This window comes from Protopterus annectens, chromosome 9.part0, assembly GCF_019279795.1.
Source record: "Protopterus annectens isolate FY-2018-M chromosome 9.part0, PAN1.0, whole genome shotgun sequence".
NCBI lineage: Eukaryota > Metazoa > Chordata > Ceratodontiformes > Protopteridae > Protopterus > Protopterus annectens.
The window spans coordinates 1,591,011,764-1,591,039,208 of record NC_056743.1 but is presented as its reverse complement, the minus strand read 5'-3'; the positions used below and the strand labels follow the sequence as shown (position 1 = coordinate 1,591,039,208).

The 27,445-nt window shown below is 43.3% G+C and overlaps 1 protein-coding gene across 2 annotated transcripts in view; it reads right to left on the bottom strand.

Annotated features, from left to right (window-relative positions):
- Positions 1-27,445, bottom strand: part of MAP2K7 (mitogen-activated protein kinase kinase 7) — a 2,576,186-nt gene that overhangs the window by 142,947 nt on the left and 2,405,794 nt on the right. The window lies entirely within an intron of this gene.

The following is a 27,445-nucleotide window of genomic DNA, read 5'->3' as shown; positions in this document are numbered from 1 at the left end:
GTCAGTATGGTTTGTGATATAAAATGCTTGCTACTAGGACTGTGTCGGTGTAGTTTGCTTTCATTTATATATATGTATGATTGCCCATGTTGTAAGTGATGGTTAACATTTATATAAACATATGATTGCCTATGTCGTGAGGGTTTAATAAAGACGTTTCATGTTTAAAAAAAAAATGACAGTTACACAATTATTTAACCTTTACAGTTGCTAGCATTCAACAAGCCTGCCACATATATATTTTTAGAACCCAGTGCATTTTTTAGTCACAGTCTCTTAGTCATCTAGAAAAACATCCAAAACATAAAATCAGAATCTTCTAAGTTTGTCACAAACACTAAACTGTTTATCAAGAGCATTTCACATATTTTTTAAAGATGGCATATATATTTATGTTAATAGATTTTTAAATTCAAACTTCAGGTAGTTCTACCATGTAAAATACCTGATGTGATACAGGAAACAATACAGAGAAACACACAGACCAAGTTATTACAAGTAGAATTAAAATAATCAGGAGCCTTAAAAGGCATTAAAATGTTCTCACAATAAAATGAAGTAGAATTAGAAATAAAATGACACTGCTTACAATTACTACAGACAAAATTATCCCTTTTTAGTGATTGTTCCTGCTCTAGTATATTATTCCCTTGTTCAAAAACAAGTCTAATTTTAAACTCTTATTATTACGGACTGGTGCTGTCCCTCTATTTCACTATCTTTTTGATCTGGCTATAACATTTTCCAATTATTAAGAGACCACTTCTTTTAATCAGCTTGGAATCTAAACTATAAGTTAAGGTAAAACCCCATATCTGTCCACTTAACTTTATGATTATTTGAATATTTCAGTAGAAGTTCTGAAATGTGCATTTTACTGGAGTAAAAAGAAAGCTGTTTTGCTAGATGTACAGATTTTAAGGTAGGGGACATCAATGATATTTTTTTCTAGAGTATTTCCGTCTTCAGAAAGGAGGCAGTAAGTAATTCTTATATAAGATACAAAAGTATGTACCCTACACACATTACGAAAAATATTAAAGGACAATTTATAAGAGTAGGCTCATGGCTGACGGGATTAATGGTATTACATGTACGTTTCTTGAAAGAGGGTATCCTATGGATATGGTAATGTTAAAGAATGATGTTCTGAAAGCAAGAAGTTCTGATTATAAGACAACTTTGCACTGTATACTGACTTTCAGTTACTGTTATCAAATGAACGATAAACAGGGTAGCAGTAGGAACTCAAGACTTTATTAATTAAAAAGATTTCAATACTAAATCTATTTTTGAACAAGATTAATAATACTCCTGGAACTGGGGAAATCCCTAAAAGTGGTTATTTTGCCTGCAATAATTATAGACAGAGTTGCTTTACTTCTAACTCCCATTCACTGAATTGTGAGAACACATAAATGAGTTACATGGCTCTAGGTTCTTTTAACTGTACTTCTAGTAACTTGTTCTGTGCTGCTTCCTGTAACACATATTAAGTGTGTTATATTGGTAGAACTACTAACATTTTAAACAGGAAAACCTGTGTGTGTGTGTGTGTGTGTGTGTGTGTGTGTGTGTGTGTGTGTGTGTGTGTGTGTGTGTGTGTGCGCGCGTGTGTGTGATCTCTTAAAAAAAGATAAGAAAAATGCTACATATAAATAATTTAGTGTTTGTGAGAATTTCAAAAGTTTTTTATTTTACAGGAGGTAACTAAAATGCACTAGATTCTAAAGAATATATGTGTAAGGTTTTGTTAACTGCTAACAGCTGCAAATAGTTAAATGATCACTGAAATTTTAAAGCAACTTTGAAGAAATGTCCACTCAAACATTAAGGTGGGTGACGCTTGCTTTTCACAATGATTTAAATTCTAATTGAGTCGGATGAAGTCTTTTTAAGATTAAAACTCTTACCAGTTGTATTTGTTTTGTACAACAAATTATTCAATGTTTTTACCTATGCTGGTACCGTTTTTCTTTTGCTGAAGATTTAGATTTGCCAGTGTTAGTGGAGGGTCAAAGTACAGTTGTGTAAACTTACCATAAATGTAGATGGGAAGACTGTATTCACTGTTGCAGTCATTATATTCGGGTTATCTGCTTACAGTAGCCCTCAGTCGGCCTGATTAACAAACTCTTGGGTCCTGCGTCGGTTGCTATCCCTTCTTCCACGACATCAGGTCGTCAGGGGTATAAAACATGCAGCAGACGCCATTACATCAGTTTTTCTTGCCCCAGATGTCAGGTGCCCCCCTAATGGAAAGCAATTAAATCTATAAATACAAGGTTATACCTCCAACAAAAAAGCAAATACACCAAAAAGCTTTTAGAGCATAGTAAGTGAGAGTAGAGGTATAGCCAAAAGAAGAAAGGGGGCTGGAGGGAGGGTAACCAGGACTGCAACAGTGAATACACTCGAACATCTACATTTATGGTAAGTGTACACAACTGTACTATGTTCTTCGTGTTTCACTGTTGCAGTCATTACATTTGGGTAGATTCCCAAAGCTAAGGTTGGGAGGAGGAATTTAAATAGAATTAGGACCAGCTATAAGGCCCTTTAAGTGGCAAAACCAGCTCTGGATTTAGAAAAAATTGGCAAATGATAATGCTTGGTGAAAGTATGTACAGAACTCCAGATAGCAGCTTCTAGGATGTCCCTAGTAGGGATGCCCCTGAGAAAGGCTGTAGAGGTAGATGCAGCCCCGGTTGAATGGGGTCTGATGCCCTGTGGGATAGGTTTTCCATGGTGCTTATAGCAGAAATTAATGCAGTGGCCTATCCATTTTGAAATGGTTTGTTTTGAAATAGCTTTCCCCTCTGTCCCTGCAGCAAATGCCACCAGCAGTTGTTCAGATTTCCTTTGAGGTTTAGTCCTGTCCAAGTAGAATCTAAGCTGTCTGTGCACACCTAAAGAGTGCAGTATCCATTCCCCTTTCATTCTGTGGGTTAGGAAAGAAGGTAGGCAAATGAATGGACTGATTAAGAGCCACACTTGGATACCACCTTGGGCATGAAGGAGGGATTGGTTCTGAGGGACACCCTGTCCGCATGAAAGATGATGAAAGGTTCCACTGCCATAAGGGCCTGTAATTCAGATACCCTTCTTGCAGTCTTGCAGAAGTGATTGTTAAAAGGAAAGTTGTTTTCCAGGAAAGAAATTTTAAATCTGCAGTAGCAGCTGGCTCGAAAGGAGGAAGAGTGAGTTTCTCCAAGACAAAGTTAAGATCCCAGGCTGGAGTTGGAGCTCTCCTGGGTGGCCTTAAATTTTTGGCCCCTCTGAGGAACTGCTTGAGAAGTGGGTGAGAGAAGAGGGGAGGCTCTGTGCTATAATGAGCTGAAATGGCTGAGGCATGAATTTTGATGGAGGAAAAAGACAAGCCCTTATGAAGCACCTCAGTCAAGTATTATAGAATGTGAGGTAAATTGGGAACTGCTGCGTTCGTTCCTTGAGATTGGTTCCAGGCACAGAATCTTTTCCATTTTGCAGCATAAGATTTTCTAGCACTAGGCATCCTTGCCTCTAAACTGATATCCATTACTGATTTACTGAGGGATGGTGAAGGAGAGATTAGGTAATTAGCCAGGCTGCTAGGTTCAAGGTTTGCAGCTGAGGGTGCAGAATCTGGTTCTCCTGCTGAGACAACAGGGAAGGAATCTGAGGCAGGTGCCATGGAGCCAAGCATTACACACTGCGCAAGAGAGTACCAGTGTTGGCAAGGCCAGTCTGGTGCAATTAAAATCATCCTTGGCTTGTCCTGTTTGATCTTTAGTAGTACCTTGGAGGGCAGAGCAGAGCAGAGGAGGAAAGGCATAAACTGATAGGTTTTTCCAGCTGAAGGATACAGCATCCACTTTCCAAGCTAGCTAGTAGGGAATCCTTATGCAAAATGTTTCCAGTTGATGGTTCTGGGGGGATGTAAACAGGTCTATATCTGGGCTCCCCCATTTGCTTGTCAACATGTTGAAAATCCTTGGTTCCAGTTTCCACTCGTGGGTCAACGAGGTTTCTGCTTAGTCCGTCTGCCAGTGTATTTAGTTTTCCTGACAGGAATTGAGCTTGTAGATTCACTTGGTAGCTCAAGGCTGTGTTCCACAATGCCATGGCTAGTCTACAGAGGGGGTAAGAATGTGTACCCCCCCCCCGCTTGTTTATGTACCACATAACAGTATTGTTGTCCGTCTTTACCATTAGTTGTCCTGTAAAGACTGGGGTCCTTGAAGGCTGTCAGAGCACTCTGTACAGCTAACATTTCCTTTTGATTTATGTGCTGATGTCATGGAAGAAGGGACAGCAACCGAAGCAGGACCCAAGACTTTGTTAATCAGGCCAACTGAGGGCTACTGCAAGCAGATAACCCAAATGTAATGACTGCAACAGTGAAACACAAAGAACATCTGCAATTGCCATGCTAGATAGAGAAAGTATAAAAACTATGATGTACAGTCAAAATCCACAGGGACATCCCCAGGAACAAATGGCATTCATATAAAAGTTTAGACGTTGGGAGGAAAGAAACTGATAAAGACTTGGAAGGCATGGTTTAAAAATACCTTGAAATAGAAGTAGTACTGGCATCAGGAAGAAAGCTATTGCTGCAGACAAATGCATCCCTTTTTAGGAATTGCTGATGCAGGGAAAGACCCACACAGTCAGAATCATATAGACCTGGTATGATTTTAAATCATGGTTATTAAGTGTTTAGATCTATTAAGTGTTTATATCTATATTAGCGAACAGAAAAGCACAAATGCTACCAAGACTGACAAACATGGAGCGCTGTGTTCTTGCGAAAAAGATACAGATATTTGGCAACATCAATAGAACAATGATGATTTGGAGGGAATTAGAAAATAAAATATTGTTGGTAAACTTGGATGTAGAGACTGTTGAGATTTTATTCAGCATTGTTGTATTGCATACAGCAATGACAACATTTGCATTTCCCACTAAAATAATACGGATTAATAAAGACATTATATAAAAGGTCAGAGATAAGAATAAAGGTGGGAGGAGTACAATCAGACAGAGTTTGAGTAGAGGAACCAGGAGGGGATGTCCTCTTTCCCTTCAATTATGTGTGAAATTTGAAGCCTTCAGCAAGAACAAGGGACTAACACATGCAGTGAAACAACAGATATGGCAATCAAGGGAAGATAGCCTTGTTTAAAGATGACATTATTCTCCATTTGACAGATCCAGAAGAGGATATACCAGTGCTGTGAGATACTTTGAAGCAGTTTCAGACATTTTTAGGATATAAAGAAAGTGAAGATACAAAAAAGGCAATAGTGATAACTTCTGAGCCACATATGTGCTAGTATCCATAACTATGGGGGCATGATAAAATGAAATACTTGAGGCTGTAAGTTAAAAAGTATTATTTTCAAGGCAGCTACAGATATCTGGAAGGAGACCAAGGAGAAACTTCTACTACTACTACTAATAATCAAAATGAGGCTGACAAAATATGTCTGGCCTACATATATAACCAACAGCTACATATATAACCAACAGAACTATAAACCATCTCACAGCCTATATCCCACTATCCAAATTAGCAATCATGTATTTGGATAACGAGATACAGACTGTGAAAATATTTATAGCTCTGCTGGTAATAGCTGTAGGCCAAACATATTTTTATCAGCCAGATGAGAAGTTGCAGATGGCAATTAATAAGGAACAATGAGAGTTTATTGGGGAGGGCAGAAGAATAAAAGTCAGAACAAGGGGGATTAGGACTACCAGATTTGAGGGGGTATTTTTGGGCAACACACTCAAGATCTGTATAACACAAGATAAGGGATGCAGATAGAAGTTAAAACTACATATCGATTAGTGGCATATATTTACTCATCCAGTGGCATAATCTGTCAAACTAGATTGTACTTTCTGCTGAACAGTCAAGACGTTCTTACAGGACTTGAGTAGAAAGATATTATTCAGCATGAATTCACAGCACAGATAAAATGACCCAGGATTAGATTAAGCAAAGTGCATGAAGGGTAGACTGTTTCCTTCTTGTCAGTAACCCACCACGACCTAATAAAACATACATCAAGTTCACCGCCTCAAGATTCCTTACACTGGATGGTGGTGAACAGCCAGCACGGAGGGTTGGGATGATTGACTGTTAGCATGGTGTGGAGCTTGCATGTATTCCTATTCAAATTTTTCATAAAATTTGAAAAATGGGGGCATCTGAGATTCAGATACGGGACCTACATCTGAAATTCTACGTCTGATGAATGTATCCACAAAGCCTTCTGTGGAGCTGTTAGGGACAACTGCAGTACTGCCATCTTCTCCAGAACAAAGAGGAAAAGGAGATCACCCCAAGAATGTGGGCACCCTTCACCACCACCCGAGAATTACTGTTATATAAATACATTTATATGAATGCTTCAAGTAAATATCCATCACCCACACCATTAAAAAGCTCAGAAAAACAAAGCCATCAAAATTACAAACTTAATCCACAACTTCAAAACCACAAAAGGACAAAGAACTAAAGAATCAATTTCCTTACTATATGTACCTAACCTGAAAGCTACTAAGCTCATTGGCAGTTAAAATACAAACATTAAAAATGGCGCTTTAACTATTCTTTAACCCAGTTTTACCCCTTCAACAAATCCAACAGTAAAATGTACATCAACTTGCAGTCTGATGAAAAATACAGAAAGTGCATTTCAGTAACTAGAAGAATGATGAACTCCAGAGCACAAGACTATGGTTCAACAAGAACATGGTAAAGGGCCCGTTTCTCACTGTTGTGTGATCTATCAATCTGTACGAGTATATGTAGTTCTAGAGGGGTCACTGGGATAGGGGCTTATCCCTTTGGAAAAACACCAATTCATCCTACCTGTGGAACAGCTGATGCCTCAAACATACCCCCAAACAGCTTGCTATTCCAACCAGAATCATTCACACAGATGCACATAAAAGTGGGGTTATCATCTGGGGTATCTACACTCATGAAGACATCCAAAAGAAAGCTCTGGAGATCAGTCCATAAGTCTAACATTCTGACTGTGGCATACATGTGGAGTACAAATACAACTAGAGGAGTTATTCCCTCAACTCCAAGATGTGCATCTTTTCATCCCAACCCAATCACCCTCTCTCTTTTTCGTGCCCAACCTTCAAGTGTCTGATTCATGAGTGCATTATCCGAGGCTGATTCCAACGTAAAAAACAATGCTATTAAGACAAAAGGTCTAATATCAGAGTATTTCACAATTATCCTCCTCTCCTTTATGCAGGCCTGCAATGCACTGTACACCATTATTCTGATATTTGCAGTCTGCTCACCAATGTTTTTGTACAGCTGGTGCTGGCACGGAAAGGACTTCCACCCTGGAGGGTGATGAAGGGAAACTGAAGGTAATTAAACGCTTCTTTGGGTGGTGCTTGATGCCACCTCCCAACACAATTTCTCCCTGCTCTTTAGCGGGCCCTGGCTGGTCCTTAGCACTTATTCTTTCTACTTCTTTTATCCCCATTGCCTGACCATCACCCTTCCTTTGACCAGAATGTCAAATTCATTCACTGTGGGGTGAGACCCAGTCATGCAGTAACCAGATCCCCCTTACTCCCAACATTCTACTCTACCTGATCAAAGGGTGATAGTGCATCAGACCTTTCTTCCACTATAAGCAATATCATCCTTCAGAAAAACCTGCCCTTCCCTCCTTGCAGACAAGCACCTCTGTGCAATTTTTAATCTCCACCAGAGATTGCACACAGTGCATCCCTGGCAAGAGCGCCCAACCCTCCAACCTAATGCAAGCAAGAAAACGCCATCTCACCTCTTTCTGTCCCTCAACTCTACTCAACTGGAACCCAAGCCAATAACCAAATAGTACAGTTTTGAACCTACCATAAATGTAGATGTTCGAGTGTTGGCACTGTTGCAGTCATTACACTTGGGTTATCCTGCCGTCAGGCGGTCCCGCCGTCAGTCAGAGTTCCAAAGTCTTTGTCCGGCGTCGGTTGCTGTCGCCTCCTCCCTGACGTCAGTGCGACAGGGGTATATAAGATGCAGCAGACACCATTTTCTTCAGTTTTTCTTGCCCCAGATGTCAGGTGCCCCCAAATAGGTAGGCAATTCAATTTGCTAGTAAATAATACAAAAGAAAAGCAAACAACCATTCTTACGTTACTCCCCATAGGTAAAAAGGGTAGATGTCCTAGGTAAGTACCAGAAAGTAAGCGAGGAAGGAGGGAGGGTAAGATGGACTGCAGCAGTGTCAACACTCAAACATCTACATTTATGGTAGGTACAAAACTGTACTGTGTTCGTGTCACACTGCTGCAGTCATTACACTTGGGTGGAATCCCAAAGCTGGGGTAGGGTGGCTGGATCTATAAGGCATTAGGGGTGGCTATAAGGCCCTGCAGTACGGCAGTGGCGAAGCCAGCTCTGGATTTGGATTATAAAGGCAAATGGTAATGTTTGGTGAAGGTATGCACAGAACTCCAAGTTGCTGCTTCCAAAATATCTGTGGTAGGTACTCCTCTGAGGTAGGCAGTTGAAGTGGCTGTTGCCCTGGTGGAGTGAGATCTAATGCTGCTAGGTACAGGTTTCCCATGGTGGGTATAGCAGAAACGTATACAGTGCCCTATCCATTTTGAAATAGTCTGCTTTGAAATGGCTTTTCCCTGTGCTCCTGCAGCGTATGCCACCAATAACAGCTCAGATTTTCTGAAAGCTTTGGTTTTGTCCAAGTAGAAGCATAACTGTCTGTGAATGTCCAAAGAATGTAGCAATTTCTCCCCTTTGTTCTGTGGTTTTGGATAAAAAGTTGGTAAGTGAGTAGTTTGGTTCAGAGCCACACTTGATACCACCTTTGGCATAAACGCAGGGTTAGTTCTTAAAGACACTCTGTCCTGGTGGAAGATGAGGAAAGGTTCCACTGCCATTAGTGCCTGTAATTCTGAAACATTTCGTGCTGATGTAATTGCCAGTATCAGAGCAGTTTTCCAAGAGATGTATTTTATTTCTGCTGTGTTAGCTGGCTCAAAAGGAGGTAGAGTTAATTTCTCCAAAACAAAGTTGAGGTCCCAAGTTGGTGTAAGTGCTCTATGGGGCGGTCTTATGTTTTTAGCCCCTCTGAGGTATTGTTTGAGCAAAGGATTAGATAAAATTGGTGGATCCGTGTTGTAATGAGCAGAGATAGCTGAGGTGTGGATCTTGATGGATGAAAAAGAGAGGCCCTTGTCCAGCATCTCAGTTAAGTATTGCAGTATCTGAGGAATGTTTGGGACAAGAGGGTCAAGGCCGTGTGCTTGGTTCCAGGCACAGAATCTCTTCCATTTATCCCAGTATGCTTTCCTGGTGCAAGGCCTTCTGGTCTCCAGAATGACATCCATAACAGCTTTGGAGAGAGGCATTGCTTACTTGACTAGGGAATGTTCCACGCAGCTAGGTTTAAGGTCTTTAACTGGCTGTGAAGTATCTGATTGTTGTGCTGTGTCAGCAACTCTGGGATTTGAGGCAAAATCCAGGGTGGTTCTTGTGCTAAGTTCTTTAAGATTGGGTACCAGTGCTGGCATGGCCAGTGTGGTACAATCAGTATCATTTTTGGCTCTTCCTGCCTGGCTTTTATGAGTACCTTTGGGAGGAGAGGTAAAGGGGGGAAAGCGTATACTTGTTTTTTTCCAGCTGAATGAGAGGGCATCCACTTTCCATGCTTGTGGATGGTAGCTCCTTGTGCAGAATTTCTGTAATTGGCAGTTCTTTGGGGAAGCAAACAGATGTATGTCTGGGCTCCACCGTTTTTGTGTTATCATTTTGTATATTTGTGGATTCAGTTTCCATTTGTGTGGGTCCATAATGTTTCTGCTTAGGTCGTCTGCCAGTGTGTTTCTCTCTCCTGGCAGGAATTGTGCTTGCAGATGAACTTGGTAGTTTAGAGCTGTGTTCCACAAGGAAGTGGCTGGTCTGCAGTGGGGGTAGGAGTGTGTGCCCCCTTGCTTATGTACCACATAACTGTGGTGGTGTCTGTCTTTAGTAGTAATTGTCCTGGATGCAGTAGGTCCTTGAAAGCCATAATAGCATTTTGTACAGCTAGCATCTCTTTTTGATTGATGTGGAGATGTCTTTGCTCTGTGGGCCACTCGCCCTGGATACATTTTCCTGCCATGTGTGCTCCCCAGGCATAATCCTATGCATCTGTAGTCAGTGTTTGCCTGGCTGTGGGGTGAGTGAAAGGCTTGTCCCTTGTTGAGGTGACAAGCTTGTGCCCACCTTGTGCCCACCATTGAAACTCCTGTTGTAGGCAAGGAGTTAGTGGTAAAACTGTTTCCAAACTTTGACAGTGTTGAGACCATACGCTCTTTAGGTACCACTGTAGTTTCCTCATATGCAGTCTGGCATATGGAATTAGTAGTATGCATGATGCCATGTAGCCCAAGGCCTGCAGAATTTTTCTTGCAGGGAACTGTGTCTTTGTTGCCATTCATTGAAAATATTGAGTCTGTTGTCCTTGCTTGTCTGGCGTGAGAAAAGCCATCTGGGCCGTTGTGTTCAAGCTGGCACCCAGGGAAATTATCTGTTGTGAGGGCACTAGTTTTGATTTTTTTTCGTTTACTGTGTACCCCAGGCAACTTAACTTTTTTACATATGCCAGATGCTTTAGTAGAATGTCCTTGCTCTCTGCTTGAATCAGGCAGTCGTCCAGGTATGGATAAATTTGAATTCCTTTTTGCCTGCAAAATGCAATTACTGGTGCCAGGCACTTTGTGAAGACCCTGGGCGCAGTAGATAAGCCAAAGGGCAGTGCAGAGAATTGATAGTGCATTGAACCTGCTAGAAATCTGAGGCATCTTCTGCAGTTTTGTCTGATAGGGACATGCAGGCATGCCTCTGAGGTCCAATGTCACGAGCCAAGCTTTCTTGCCCAGCATGGGAAGAAGCTGCTGTATTGTCAACATCTTGAATTTCGGTACATCCAGGTAAGTGTTTAGTGTAGAAAGGTCCAAAATGGGTCTCCAGGCTTTGTCCTTTCTGGGAATCAGAAAGTCTTGAGTACAATCCTTGTCCTTGTTCCTGTGGTGGTACCTTTTGAATAGCGTTCATGTCCATGAGTGCTGTAATTTGTCTTTGAGCCTCTGCCCATTGATTTGGTGGTAGATTTGGCATTCCTTTTAGCTTTGGCAGGGTGTGAAAATGGAACCTGTAACCTTGAGATACAATGTTGAGAACCCATTTGTCTTTAGTGGTGCAATGCCAGTTGTGATAGAAAAGTGCCAGTTTTCCTCCTAAGGGGGCTGTCAAGAGAGAACTGTTTGGCAGCTGTAGTGGAAAGTCATTGAGTCTGTTTTTTATAAGATTGAGGCCTGTCTTCTTCTTTCTGGCCTGGTGTGCCCCACTGTCGAGGCCTGTAAGGGCCTTGTGTCTGACCTCTACCTCTTGGACGTCTGTATCTGCCCCTTTGAGGTCTGTCTGTGACTGGAAAGGACCAATTCTTTGTTGGCCAATTTCTGCTAAAACGAGGAGGCTGAACATGTAAGAAATCTTTCACTGTTTGCATAGATTTTGCCTTATCCTCCCATCTTCTTTAATACCTCCTCTGCCTTAACTCCAAACAGCACATCCCGCTGCAAAGGTGCATCCAATAATTTTACCTTAACATGATCTGGTAACGTATGTTTTTTTAACCAAGCATGCCTTCTAATGACAGAGCCTGTAACTGCTGCTCTACAGGAGGCCTCTAAGGAGTCAAACCCACATTGCAAAGTATGTTTTCCCACTTGTTCAGCAGCATGCAATAAATCCTTCATTTCTTTTAAGCTAGGAGGATCTGAATCTGGAAGCATCTTTTGTTTCAACTGAGACATCAAAAATTGCTGATATTTTAGCATGTGAAACTGGCAATTTAAGGCTCTCATTGCTAGAGTTGCAGACGTATATACCTTCTTTCCCCATCTGTCTAAAGCTCTGGAATCTCTGTCAGAGGGAACTGGGTTTTTTGCTGACGAAGCCTTAATCAATTTTGGGTCCCTGAGAAATAGTTTCAGGGTCAGCAACAGGGCTTTTGTACAGAAACTTGTGAGAGTCAGGGACTCTGTAACATCTATCAAGTTTAACTGGGGCTGGGGGTAAGGAGTCTGGGTTCAAACTGGATTCAGTGTACACATCATCCACAATGTCTAGAACTGGCGGGATAGCAAGGGGTCTGTGTTGAGGCAATAAAAGGATGTCTCTGAGCCTTTTCTTGGATTCTGAGTAAACCTGACCTTCCCAATGGAAATGCTCCCTCATGGAATGTAAGGTCTCCCCAAAAGAGTAATCCTCAGGCGGAGAGGCTGACGGAATTGACTCCTCAGCATCAGAATCCTCATAAGGGGGGTAAAGAATATCCTAGGTCCGAGGAAGAGTCAGATGAAATGGACACCTGGTCAGAAGATTCATAGTCTGCATCCTGTCTGGGCCTTTTATCAGGAGGGTGACGGGACCCCCTGATCAGGGTGATTAGGTCCTCGGCCATTTTTAGCATTTGTTTCTTAGGCATGGAAGCCTGTCCTGGAGATAGTTGTGTCTGTTTCTTTGCTTTTAAGAGGGGCTTAGACTTAATAGAGGGTTTAATAGTTAACTGGGTAGGTCTGAAAACACCCTCTGTAACTGTGGATTGCTCAGCTACTTCGATTCCCTCTGTAGGTTTGGGATTGGTAAGCTGAAGGTCTAGTGCGTCCGAAGGCCCAGCCAGCTCCACGTGGGAGTCGGATGCGGTCTGTGGTTCTGTGGAAGCGGTCGTCAGGGGCTGAAAACCGGAGAACCAGCGACCAGCCTAGAAGAGGCCTCATCAGTTTTGGGCCTCGGATGCCTGTCCTTGCGCTTTTATGCATTGCAGTCGTCGGAATTTCCGACTGCATGGTGTAATTGAATTTTCTACCAAAATATTGGGCAAAATCAAACCGACGTTTAATAGTGCGCTTGTTAAACCTAGCACAAAACCGACAACCAGTGACGTCGTGGTCAGGGCCTAGGCATGGAATACAATAGGAGTGGAAATTCTTATGAGGTATTTGCTTCCCACAAGAAATACAGTTATTAACTTTTACTGACATCGGTCTGAGGCAAGAAAAAGTTTCAACGGGTACTTAGCTTTTTTAGAAGACTTCGGTTCTGGATTCGGAATGAAAATCTCAGGAGTAGGCCGACCGGCACTTGCGAACTGCTTCTGCTTCGGGCACTTCGAGGCAAGAAAGACTGAAGAAAATGGCGTCAGCTTCATCTTATATACCCCTGTCGCACTGACGTCAGGGAGGAGGCAACAGCAACCGACGCCAGACCAAGACTTTGGAACTCTGGCCGAATGCGGGACCGCCTGACGGCAGGATAATCCAAGTGTAATGACTGCAGCAGTGTAACACGATGAAATCTGGAATGATCACGTGAGTCAGTCATGGTATATTATTCATTCACTCCACAGTAATAAGTTAAAAGTCACATGAATGGCATAATTTTTAGTCTATGTCCCATTCCTGTGGACTATCTAGTCCCATCTTACTGTTTCCCAATAAGTTTACTCCCAGTCATTATTATGCTGGTTTCTAATCACCAGTGCAAGACAATTACTGCACTGCTATCATCATAGCAGCCATAATGTTCCACTGCCACTATAAAAAAAAACAAAAAAACCCCCCCAAAAAAAATCCTCAACAACGGCCTACAAAAAAACCCTCCTCTAGTGTGTACACACCCTGTGAAAGTAGTGCTTACATGGCCCTGAAGCATTTGCAGCATCCCATGCAACTACTTCTAGAGTACCAGCACTGAATTTTGACTCACCCCACCACCAAGGACATGGAAGCCAGTACTCACTCCCATTCTTCCTTATTTGCTCCTCCCGCAACTCAGTTATTTAATTCAGTCAGGGCTTTAGCTCTGTGCTACATGCCAACTACATTTAGTCGACTCAATCTGAAAGCTCCTTACAAGGGCAAAAGGCAGCACCTGGATGGGTAGACTATTTTCAGATTAACGACATGGGATAAACTAGTACTCAAAGTACAGTTGCGTACACTTACCGTAAATGCAGATGTTCGAGTGTATTCACTGTTGCAGTCATCATACATGGGCCATCTGCCTGCAGGCAGCCCCCAAACCCCAGAACACCAGAGTCCCACACCGGACGCCCCCCCCCCCCACCGGGTCGATATCATATATTCGAAATTCCAAAATGTCGGCCACCATATGTTTGAACTTGGAATTTCGAATATTGAAAATATCAACGGCTCAGAATAGCAAACTTTTTCCCAGGGAAAAAATTTGCTGTTCCGAGAAACATACACACAAAACAAGCACACCAAAATAAACCACGCACATACAGTTAACAAAACCCAACCCCACACTAAACCATACTAACTATCCACTTACCTTAACCCGCACCCTAACCCTAAGGTCCGTAACTATCACACAAATACCCTATGAAACTACACAATCAGAGCAATTAATACACACACATACACAGTTAAACAAACCGAACCCTACACTACACCATACATACATTACTAACTATCCACTTACCTTAACCCACACCCTAACCCTAAGGTCCGTTAACTCTCGTACCACAGTGGAGGAAATAGCGAAGCCACGGAACGGCCCACTGAAATCTTGCCCTAGGCAAGATTTCGATGTTCTGGGGCTTAGCTATCTTCATCATTTGATGTTGTGGGTTCGATGTTTTAACGTTCGGCATTTTACTTCTTCGAAGTTTTGATATAGACCCCCCCCATGATGCCAGGGGTACAAAACATGCAGCCTACGCCACATCAGCCCCTCTTGCCCCAAATATCAGGAGCCCACAAAATAGGAAGTTATTAAATGGTGTGGAACATCTCCAGTAAAAAGTAAATACCATTGCCATAAAATATGGCCAAAAAGAGGATAGGTAGAAAGTATAGAAAAAGCCTGGGGGCTGGAGGGAGGGAAACCAGGACTGCAACAGTGAATACACTCGAACATCTACATTTATGGTAAGTGTACACAACTGTACTATGTTCTTCGTGTTTCACTGTTGCAGTCATCACACTTGGGTTGGTTCCCAAAGCTGAGGAAGGGTGGAGGCAGTCAAGAAGTGTTAGGGCTGGCTAGCAGGCCTTTTAAGACTGCTGTGGCAAATCCAGCTCTGGATTTAGAAAAGATAGGCAAGTGGTAATGCTTGGCGAAGGTGTGTACAGAACTCCAGGTTGCAGCTTCCAGGATGTCTCTGGTAGAGACTCCCCTGAGAAATGCTGTAGAGGTTGAGGTAGCCCTAGTGGAATGAGTTCTGATCCCCTGTGGGGTAGGTTTTCCATGGTGTTTGCAGCAGAAACGGATGCAGTGTGCTATCCATTTGGAAATGGCTTGCTTTGAAATGGTCTTGCCCTCTTCCCCTGTAGCAAAGCTGACTAGCAGCTGGCCATATTTTCTGAAAGGTTTAGTCCTGTCAAGGTAGAACCTGAGCTGTCTGTGCACATCCAAGGAGTGCAGGATCCTTTCCCCTTTATTCTGAGGATTAGGGAAGAAGGTTGGCAAATGGATTTATTAGTTTAGACACACTGGATACCACCTTGGGTGTAAATGATGGGAAACCCTGTCAGCATGGAAAATAATGAAGGGTTCCACAGCCATTAGTGCCTGTAACTCAAACACAGTTATTGCTGAAGTGATGGCTAGAAGTAAGGCTGCTTTCCAAGAGAGGAATTTTAACTCTGCTGCAGCAGCAGGTTCAAGGTCCCAGGCTGGGGTGGGAGTTCTCCTAGGGGGCCTTAAATTGTTAGCTCCTCTAAGTAACTGTTTAATGAGAGGGTGAGAAAAGAGAGGTGGCTCAGTATTATAATGAGCTGCGATGGCAGGGGCATGAATTTAATGGATGAGAAGGATAGGCCTCTGTGGAGCAGCTATGCTAGGTAATCTATGATTTGAGGTAAGTTGGGCATGGCTGAGTCCTTTCCTTGAGATTGGCTCCAAGAACAATATCTTTTCCACTTTTCAGAATAGGATTTCCTAGTACAAGGCCTTCTGGCCTCAAGGATGCCGGCCAGCACCTGTTTGCTGAGGGTTGCTGGTGGTGTATTCAGGGGATAAGCCAAGCTGCAAGGTTTAGGGTTTGCAGCTGTGGATGCAAAATCTGTCCCTCCTGCTGGGGCAGCAGAGGGGGGGGGTCTGATGTAGGTGCCAGGGTGGCACTGTCAGACTGCGTAGGAGTGGGTACCAGTGCTGGTGTGGCCAGTCTGGGGCAATAAGGATTGTCCTTGGTCTGTCCTGTTTGATCTTGAGTAGTACTTTTGAGATGAGGGGCAGAGGGGGAAGGCATACATTGAGAGGTCTTCCCATGTAAAGGATAGAGCATCCACTTTCCATGCTTTGCTGTGAGGATTTCTGGTGCAAAATTTGCTCAATTGATGGTTTTAGGGGGAGGCAAGGAGGTCCACCTCTGATGTCCCTCACCTCTAGATCAGAAGTTTGAATGAGTTGGGTTCCACTTGTGTGGGTCCAGCAGATTTCTGTTCAAGTTGTCTGCCAGTGAATTTTGTTTGCCTGGCAGGAACTGAGCTTGCAAGTGCACTTGGTTGCTCAAGGCTGTGTTCCACAAGGCCATGGCTAACCTGCAGAGTGGGTAGGAATGAGTTCCCCCCTGCTTATGTACCACATAACTGTGGTGTTGTCTGTCTTTATCAGGAGCTGTCCTGGAAGGATAAGGTATATGGAAGGTTGTCAGAGCATTTTGTACAGCTAACATTTCTTTTTGATTGATATGCAGGGAAATTTGTCCTGGGCTCCATTTGCCTTGAATGCATTTGCCTGCCATGTGAGCCCCCCCATGCATAGTCTGATGAGTCTGTTGTCAGGGTTTGGGCAGCAAGGGGTTAAGTGAAAGGAAGCCCCTTGTTGTGGTTGCATGCCTCTGCCCACCAAAGGAACTCTGTCCTTAAACAAGGAATGATAAGGGTTACTGTTTCCAGGTTCTGAGAATGTTGACACCAGAGACTTTTTAAGTACGACTGAAGTGTCCTCATATTTAGTCTTGCATATGGAATTAGCAGAATGCATGAAGCCATGAACCCTAGCGCTTGCAGTATTTTTTTTGCAAATAGCTGGGTTTTGGTGGCCATTAGTTTGAAGTAATTTGTCAAAAAGACCTGTTTTTCTTGAGTGAGGAGTGCCATCTGGGAAGTTGTGTTCAAGCTTGCTCCCAGGAATACAATTTTTTGGCTGGACACCAGTTGCGATTTCTTTTCATTGATGGTGTACCCTAGAGAAGTTAGGAGTCTCTTTACAAATGCCAGGTGCTGAAGTAGCAATTCCTGACTGTCCACCTGAATCAGGCAATCGTCCAAATATGGGTAAATTTGAATATTTCTCTGCTTGCAGTACGCAATGTCAGGAGCCAGGCACTTTGTGAATACCCTGGCGCAGAAGATAAGCCAAAGGGAAGTGCAGAGAACTGATAGTGCATACAGCCTGCCCTGAAATGTAGATATTTCCTGCAAGACTCCCTTATGGGGATGCGCAGATAAGGTTCTTTTAAGTCTAGGGTGACTAGCCAGGCATTCTTGGCTAGCATAGGAAGAAGCTGTTGCAGTGCAAGCATTTTGAATTTTTGGACCATCAGGAAGGTGTTGAGAATTGACAGATCCAGGATAAAGCGCCAAGAGCTCTCTTTTCTGGGCACCAGGAACAGTCTGAAGTAGAAACCCTGTCCCCTTTGCTCTATTGGAACAGGTTGAATAGCCCCGATACTGAGAAGAGAAAGTACTTACTTTTGAGCCCCTGCCCACTGGTTTGAAGGAAGGTCTGGCAACCAGTTTAGGGTTGGCAGTGAGTGGAAGTAGAATCTGTATCCCTGGGATACAGTGTTTAGAACCCATTGGTCCTGGGTAATGGACATCCAGTTTTTTGCATGAAGGGCGAGTTTTCCTCCTAGGGGTGCAAGTACTTGGGCATGGCTGGGAAGGATGATTGAAAAGTCAATGTGAACTTATAAGGATAGCCAAGGGCCTGTGCTGAAGCAATAGAAGGAAATCTGAGCCTTTTCTTGGATTCTGAGTAATCCTGGCTCTCCCAATGGAAATGCTCCCTCATGATGTGCAGGGTTTCCCCAAAAGAGTAATCCTCAGGCGGTGAGACTGAAGGAATGGACTCTTCAGCATCAGAGTCCTCATAGGGAGAGAGAGAATAGCCCTGGTCAGAAGAAGAATCAGAGGAAATGGAAACCTGATCAGAGGAATCATAATCAGTGTCTTGCCTAGGCCTTTTGTCAGGAGGGGGATGGGAGCCCCTGATTAAAGTTATAAGGTCTTCGGCCATTTTAAGCATCTGTTTCTTTGGCATGGATGCCTGTTCTGGAGAATGCTGCACTTGTTTCTTTGTCTTTAATGGTGTTTTTGACTTTGCCTTTGCTGTTGTATAGTAGCTTTAATTGTAAGCTGTGAAGGTCTGAAAACACCCTCAGAAGCCGGTGCCTGCTTGGGGGCTCCGGACCCATCTGAGGGTAAATTTTCCGTAGGCCCAATACCTTGAGTTTCCACAGGCCTTGGTGTCTCCACGTGGCTGTCGGTTACGGCCTGCGGCTCTGAGGTAGCGAGTGTTAGGGGCTGCGAAAGCGCCTCAATGAGCACCGGCGAACTGGCGACTGGCCTAGAAGAGGCTTCATCGTCGGTTTTGGACCTCGAATGCCTGTCTTTCTTTGTCCTTGCGTTTTTTATACATTCCGGTCGTCGGTTGTTCCGACAGCATTATGTAATTAAATCTCCGTCCAAAATAATGTAAAGCAAAATCAAACCGACGTTTAATAGTGCGTTTATTGAATCTAGCACAAAACCGACAACTAGTAACGTCGTGGTCAGGGCCTAGGCAAGGAATACAGTAAAAGTGAAAGTCCTTATGAGGTATTTGCTTCCCACAAGAAATACAATTATTAACTTTTACTGACATCGGTCAGGAGCAAGAAAAAGTTTCCACAACGGGGTAATTAGCTTTATTGAAGACTTCAGTTCTGAAATTCAATTTTGATAATCTCAGGAGTCGTCCGACCGGCACTTGCGAACTGCTTTTGCTTCGTGCACCGCGTGGCAAGAAAGACTGAAGAAAATGGCGTCGGTTGCAACTTTTATACCCCTGCCGCACTGATGTCAGGGAAGAGGCGACAGCTACCGACGCCGGACCAAGACTTTGGAACTCGGGCCGACTACGGTTCGCCTGCCAGCAGGATAACCCAAGTGTAATGACTGCAACAGTGAAACACGATGAACATTCCCCTACACTGATCCTGAAAAGGTCCTTGAGATTTTCAGAACCAAGTCTTCTTACCACCTCACTGATTTCTAGAAAAGGTACACTAAGGGGTAAAGAGCCTAATCCCAAAGGCAGACAGGGTTTTTCCTTCTTGTACACTGCGGTTAAGTTTCTTTGATGGATGGCCCAAGAGGAGCCATTAAAGAGGGCATTGGCAAATTCACAAAGCCTCATCCAGGCATGTCTTCTGACAACACCTGGGCCGGCTGCCCGTGAGGTGTGCTCAGCTGTATGGGAGATGAGCCTCATGGAGGAATTAGCCACAGAAGCAAGAGCAGCCAACTAGGAAGATACTTTCGAAGTCCTCATCTGACATGGTCTCTGCAAGAGAGATGGAAAGTTCCTTGACCAAATTTCTCTGCAATTGAGTGGAATGTGCCAAGTAATTTAATGACCTCAGTGCAAAGGTAGCTGAGGCGTAAATGCGCTTATCAAACCTCTCCATCCCTCGAGACTCCCTGTTCGGCAGATGGATAGAAAAGCTTTTTTCTGAAGAGCGTTTTGGATCAGACATAGGTTCATACTAGGCTATCTGCCCTAGGGCATTTATAAGCTTAGCCAGAGTGTGTTTGGCTTTCGCCACCCATTTTAAATGGATTTTGCTATGCCCTTTTTCGAGGTTAGTATACTGTGCGCCTCTGTCTAACAGTGACACAGAAGTGATACCCGGGGTAAACCTACGATCTCCCATCCACTCATCAAGATTCCTCTTGAAGAGAGTCAATGATTGAATGTGAGGTCTTAGATGATTTTGATGGAGACTTCGAGTTCGAGGAAGCCCTTGAGGTCTTGTGAGCATGTTTCCTGGACTCTGAAGATCCTGCACAACTCTTACAGGGGATTTGAGCCCCAGGTGAAGAGGATGAAGAAGCAGGCAAAAGTTCTTTCATTGTCAACTTGTTTTTTTGCGATTGGCAATGGCTCGAAGGTTAAAGCCCTCACAAATGTCACAAGCCAATCGCAGATGATCCAGTACTAAGCAACAGACATATGCTTAAATCCTGCTAGTTTATCTGACAAAATTCTAAAACTTATGATAGTCTAAAACACACAGTAAGAACACTGCACACCACAAAAATGAAGTTTAAGATCAACTTTATTAGAAAAATGTTTTAAAGCTAAATCTAATACAAAGTGAAAAACAGGAACAGAGCAAATGGAAGGCAGCCAACAGCCCTGAGAAAAAGTAGTAGTTAAGGTAAGGAAGAAACTAGCAGTCCCTAATGCCTTCAAAAATCTAATGGGGATGGAAGGAAAGAGAAGATAAACTACCAGCAATAAAAGCAGATCAAATATTTAAAGTGAAAACTTAAACTTAGCTTTATCAGCCAAAAAACAGTTCTCAAACACTAGACAGAGAATCCGTGTCTGTACCTGACTGGCTGCAAATGAGATCTGAGGAAGCTGGGGAAGGTGTAGAGCATTATGGCAGAGAAAGCAGCTCGAGACTGGGATCCAAGTCTGAAAAAATATGGCCAAGTCAGATCTGAGAGTCAGATCCATGACCCATCAAGTGAGGAAGAATGAAAAGGACAACATCAGACCCATGAAACACCCCTGGTGGATAATCGATAGAACCCTGGAGTCTTGAGTAATCTGTAGCCAAACAGTAAGAAATAGCGGCAAAGAGAAAGAGGAAAGTCAGACGGCATGTGGTTTATCAGGAAAAGGAGATGTCTGAGATACAGAAGTCTCGAGCAGCCTTCGCAGAAGGAGCCTGCTTGCCACCCTTTTAAACCTTAGGAGGAGGGTGAGATTACCTATGGACAAAAGCTGATTTACTGGGGTAATGCCTCTGAAATGTAGGCACAGGAGAAAAACACATGGGTAAGTTCCTGTAAAACCTTGCCCTTATTCTGAAGGGACTTGTTTGGAAAAGCTGCTGATGCTTTGTTCAAGTGTTTATTATCTAGTGGGGCATCCATCAACTTCGCCTTAATATCATCAGGCAAATGTTGAAGCCGAAGCAAAGATACCTTCTCATCACAGACTCAACAGCAGCAGCCCTAGAGGAAGCATCTGCTGCATCATAACTACATCTGATGGAATGATGTGTTACGTGGGAAGAATCCTCCAACAGAGAAAAGGCAGAAGTTTTACCGTCAGAGTCTGGAAGATCAGAAATAACCCGACAGGCCTGGGACAGGACAGCCAACAGGTACCTGGACATATGGGTCTGATAATCAAACTAAACAAAACTCAGAGGACAAAATTTGAAGCAAGTTTGGCCTCCCAGGCCAAGAACAACCACAAAGTATTCTTCAGCTATGTCCACAACCTCAAAGGCAATACACAATTGTGTGCAGAGTTCATTGTACATGGAGCCACCTATACTGAGCAAGAAGATATAGCAAACCTCATGGTTGATAAATTCAGCTCCAACTTTACCCCTCTATCCTCCTCAACCTTCCCCTCACGAAATATCATCAAATACAACTCCCCCTACTATCAGGGAACAGGTCCTTAATGCTCTCTCTAAGACCAAGAACACTGCAACAATGGGACCAGACAATATCCCAGGATGTCTTCTAAATAGCATGAAACATGATCTATCAGGGCCTCTGGAATTACTATTTAACTGTAGTCTCCAATCAGGCTTCATGCCTCATGAATTGAGAAAGGCTACAGTCATCCCTCTTCACAAAGGTGGGCCATCTACAGACCTTGGAAACTAGAGACCCATAAGTCTCACTAGTCTTGTATGTAAAGCCATGGAAAGAATTATCATGGAGATGATCAAAAGATATAGTAAACCTCCAGACACTGGACCCAACCCAGTATGGTTTCATCAAGGGCAGATTGTACCTTCTAAACCTGAACTAGGGCAAAATCGTTCACACTGCCTACCTCAACCTGGCCAAGACATTTGACACAATACCCTACTTGGGAATTGTTGACAAACTCAAGAGGTTAGGTACAAACCCGTATGTCACCCGGTTGGCAGTCAACTGGCTCACAGACAGGACCCAGGAAGTAAGAACTGGGGTGTCCACCTCTACAAAGAGGCCAGTCACATGTGGAGTTCCTCAGGAATCGGTCCTTGGACTGCTCCTATTTGGGATTTACTTCTCAGAAGTCAAGCCCAATGTCATTGGTCTCTGGCTGACTAAATTTGTAGATGATTGCAAATTAGGAGCTGTCATTGAATCTCACATGGACACAAATGTTCTCCAGGAGGGCTGACACAGTCAAACAACTGGTGTCAGAGTCATGGACTAAAACTAAATACCAAGAACTGCATTATAGTATCCTTTGGGAAGTCATCCATCCCTGGTAACTATCATCTTAACAACTCTCCACTTAGAGATGACCCAGCAGTCAGGGGACTTCGGGAAACACATAGACAGTAATCTAGCCTTTGATCATCACATGTCTACAGTGGTGAGGAAATCATTCTATGTTGTTCAACTTATAAACAAAGGTATGGCATCGAAGTCATTGTTCCACTGCATTCGGCATTCAGACCTATCATTGAGTACAATGCCCCCTTTGGTATGTACCTAACCAGGCATATCCAACAACTGGAATGTCCACAGAGGTTCCTCACTAAAAGAATACAGGGCGTAAGATGTTCTATGCAGACCGCCTCAACACCCTATCCCTGTATTCTGTCTCCTACAGGCTTTTGAGGGGAGATCTATGCCTGGCATACAGGGAATTATCAGATCCCACTCTGATGGACCTCCTGCATATTGACAAAACAAACAGTATCAGAATTACGTGTTCTAAAGACTTAAAGCTTGCCTGTGATATAAACAGGACCTGCAGGAGAGATAGGCATGCATCCCAGAGACTACCCCATCTATGAAACAGGCTCCCACATCCATGTGAAACAGAGTTCCTCCCTAACCCAATTCAAATTCAACTTGGACAACTGGATAGGAAAATGGAAATTCATCCATGGTTTGGCACCTATGTCTCTAATGCAAACAGGTAGCCTGTAAATGGTTTATCTCCCAGGCCCATGTTTACACTTATCAAGGGAATCAGAACTTGTCAGAGATTTGTGATGCATGGCTAGGCTTAAAAAGGCCCTTGTGGTCATCAGCCTAGTAAACACCTATGAACCTATAATTAACAGCTATAAAAGTCAAGGTAACAGCGGTATAAACCTTCTTGTCTAGCATTTCCATGATTCTGTTATCTTTATCAGAGGGCAGTAACTTAGAGTAGTAAGCAATTGAGATGGCTTGTCAGAAGCTACAACCACCACTGAGGGGTCAGTAGGAGGACACCTGTACAAGAATTTGCAGTCCTCGGGTACCCTACAGAATTTACCAGGCTTCTTGGGGGCAGGAGGATGAGAGTCTGGAGCCTTAGAAGCATTAGAAAATGCATCCAGCAAAGCAGCCAAAACAGGAGTGACAGCAGAAGGTCTTGGCAAATCCATCCGCAGCAACTCATAATACCTTTTTTGCAACTCAGAAACCTGAACAACATCTCATTTAAAGAACTCCATCAACCTAGAGACAATGCCCCCAAAAGAAATCTCTTCAAAGGAAGTATCAGGACTGGAATCTGCCTCCTCCTCCTCAGACGAATCCTGTTCTCTTGGGCTTTTAAAGGGGGGTAGAGGACTGGGGGGGGGGGGTTGGAACAAAAACTCGATGAAGAGGTTTTACAGCCATCAAAGCACTAAACAAGCCTTGAGTGAAGGCTTGCCTTTCACTCTGTGGATCCTTAGGGGCAGGAGAAATGTTTAGTCTTTTGCATTTTTTTCAATGGGACATCCGCCTTATAAAATTTAGAAGGCTTTGAACCAGGATGGTATTCACTAATGGTAGTAGGGCATTAGTAATTAGGGCGGCGCAGTGGTGTAGTGGTTAACGTTGTCACCTCACAGCAAGAGGTTCTCCGGTTCAATTCTTGGCTGGGGTGCCTTCTGTGTGGAGTTCGCATGTTCTCCCTGTGTTCACGTGGGCTTCCTCCGGGTACTCCGGTTTCCTCCCACATTCCAAAGGCATGCATCTGGAGCATTTCTCCCTGGGCCTCCGCTGAAAACAGGCTCTGTGGAACCTAGTCGGACTTTCCCGGTCAACAAATGGTAAATAAATAAAATAAAATAGTAGGGACTTCTCAGACTAAGATTTGAGGAACCTCCTGTAGGCCCCTCAGAGATAATCAGCCATGGTTCTCCCTGAACATCTAAAGTGGACATCTGCAAAGCCTCCTCGGACGTGCTTAAAGTCAGTTCCCTGTCAGCCTCTAACCCAGTCAGTGCAGAGCAGTCAACCAATAAAGCCAGGCGAACCTCCGAGCATTTACTCATCTTGGGAGAGAGATCCGGTGGAGGTTGAACAGCAGAAGATTCTGGCCTAAACTGCCTGGCCGCCTTCTTCACAGATGGCTGTCCCTTTGATCGGGAAGTTGCCTCCATCGTATCCTTAGCTAGAAGCTTAAGATGCTGGTTTTCAAGATAAAACGCCACAGAAGAAAGTCTACTACTAAGGGTCTTAGGAACAGAGGCCTGACACAGAGCAGGAAGTATGGTCGTGTGAAGTGCCAAGGCAAAACAGACACTGTTCGTGGTAGTCTTTATGGGGAATCTATCTCCCACTCTGGCATTTACTCTTCTTGGACAACATGAAAACCCCAAAAGCAACAATATAATATATATAAGTAAAATAAAACCCCAATGGCACACTTACCTGCAATGGCTTGGTAAAACAGCAATGGAAGTTCAGACAGACAAGAGATGGCATTTGGACTGGCGGCAAAGTTCTGAGGAGGGTACATCCGGCCATCACCTTTATGCCCCTACATTATGTGAGGAGCATACGTATGATATACAGTGTACCTTAAAGCAACCTAAAAGCTTTGGTACATTGTCTGGTCATTGGGCTGTCCTTGGCAGGGGACCCCTTACTGTTAATGAATACTGTAACAGTGAAATGGAAGGACATCCGCAGATATCCTACTGATCACTGTTGCAGTATTCTTAACTGGTGATATCTGTTCAGGGTACCAAAATTTTACCTTCCTGAGGGCGTGCGGCCGATGCATAATCTAAACTTGTATGTGGGCAGGGTATACAGGCAGACATAAGCACAAGTATCTCAGACAATCTCCAAGCCAGTGGCCTAAAGACTGTGGAGACGGGAAAGCAGTCAGCTAGGAGGGGTGCAGCTTGAAGAGGTAAATTCTCCAAAAGCAGTCTAATAGGCGATAGCTTACAACAGATGGAAAGAGAAATATAGGAGCAGAGGAAAAGAACAGGCAAAGGTGTGAAGCAAGGAATATTACAGTAGTGACTGGTAGGACATCTACTGCTATGGTAAGTTCTTACACAACTGTACTATGTCCTGAATTAAATCACTGCTGCAGTATTCTTAACATATGGGTAATTCCTACAGCTGAAGAAGATGAAGAGGGAGTTTTCATAACTGGAGGATGAGCTGTCCTAGAGATCACACAGGACACACCTAGCAAAGGCAGTCCTGGATCTTGAGACATCATCAGTCTTGTAATGCTTGGTGAAGGTCAGCACAAAAGACCAGGTGGCTGCTTCAAAGATGGACCTGGCATTTACACACCTATGGAATGCCTCAGAGGAGGCCAATGCCCTTGTGGAATGTGCTTTTGGGCAGGAAGGTAATGCTTTCCCATATTGTGTACAACAGAAAGAAATGGCCTTTGACATCCAAGATGCAATGGTTTGCTTAGAGACGGGCTGGCCCAGTATGACATCCCACTGAAGAGTAACAGGTTTTCTAGGCTGCTTAATTCAAGTCTCCCCTCAAGAAAAGTTTAACCCCCCCCACCCTTGGACATGTCAAGAGGATCAAGAGGCAAGCAGGTGTTAATGGCAAACACCGAGCTTTATTGGAAAGGGTAGGCCAGATCAGTGTGTAATAACTGCAGAGATACCAGGGGACAAAAAAAATATCTGATAAGAATGTGTCCCACCTGTGCCTGAGCCACCAAACTGAAAACGTTGTCCACTAAGCTGTATATGACGTTCTGGTGGAAGGTTTTCTGGTCTCCTGTTGAACCTTAACCTCCTCCTCCTCCTCAGAGAACAGGTGTCATTTAGGGATCAGAATCCCATTAACCACACGTTGAAACTAAGAGTCTAGATTTGGATGGAGAAGCAGACCTCGCTGTTACGACAGCAGATCTGGTTGCAATGATATTTTCCAAAAGTTTTCCTTGGACAGGAGACGTAGGAGGGGAAACCAGAAGGGGACCAGTAGCAGGAGCTCTGGAGCTGCCATTTGGAATTTTGATAGTAACATCAGGAAGCACTTGGGGGTTAAACCAGCTATTGTATATAGAAGAGGTAACAATTTTAAGGATTTATTCAAGAACAGCCAAGTTCCCTTTCATGTAAATAAACAAAGAACTTTTAGATGCGGAGCTTGTTCATGGTGTCATATGGTAAAAGTAACTGTTAATATAACTATTAGTAACATTAGACATCAGATAAAAGGGAAATATTCTTGTAATTCCAGAGCAGTGGTTTATTTGGCCATGTGCGATTCATGTTCTGGTTTCTACATAGGAAAGACTGAGTGAAAGCTAAGTCAAAGAATCTAGAGCATGACTACGCTATTAGGAAAAACAATCTGAATAAGGCATTGGCCAAACATATTTCTGACAATGTGAACCATAATTTGTCCTTTGTAGTAACTGATCAAGTCACTATTGATGAAAAGAAGTCTTGGGATTTACAGTTAGAAATAAATGAGCTAAAATGGCAAATCCGCTTTCAAGCAGACAATTGGCCTGACAACAATGATCATACTTCTATCTCGACCATATTGAAACTAAAAGCACTTGAAAGAAAAAAGGTTTTAAAACAAAAATAAGGTTGTTTAACAACTGGTAACAATATACAGTTTTATACATTAATTTATACACTCATACACATTTAAATATATACTCTTTTTGAATATTAGTTGTACTAAATTGTTTTTAATGTAGCGTTGACAGTTTTTGGTTTATATGAGGCAACTGTTTTATGTTCAGCTGTATATCATGATGACTGACACTGTTTTTTTTTACCAATAGAAGTAAATGTTATGGTAATTTAAGGTGAATGCATGTAGAATAGTTTGTCTGATGAAGTTTGAAACTTGTTCAAACGAAAGCGCTAACCATTTCTTTGTTACTAGAATCATTAAATACTTGGTTTTTTATACTTCTCTACTT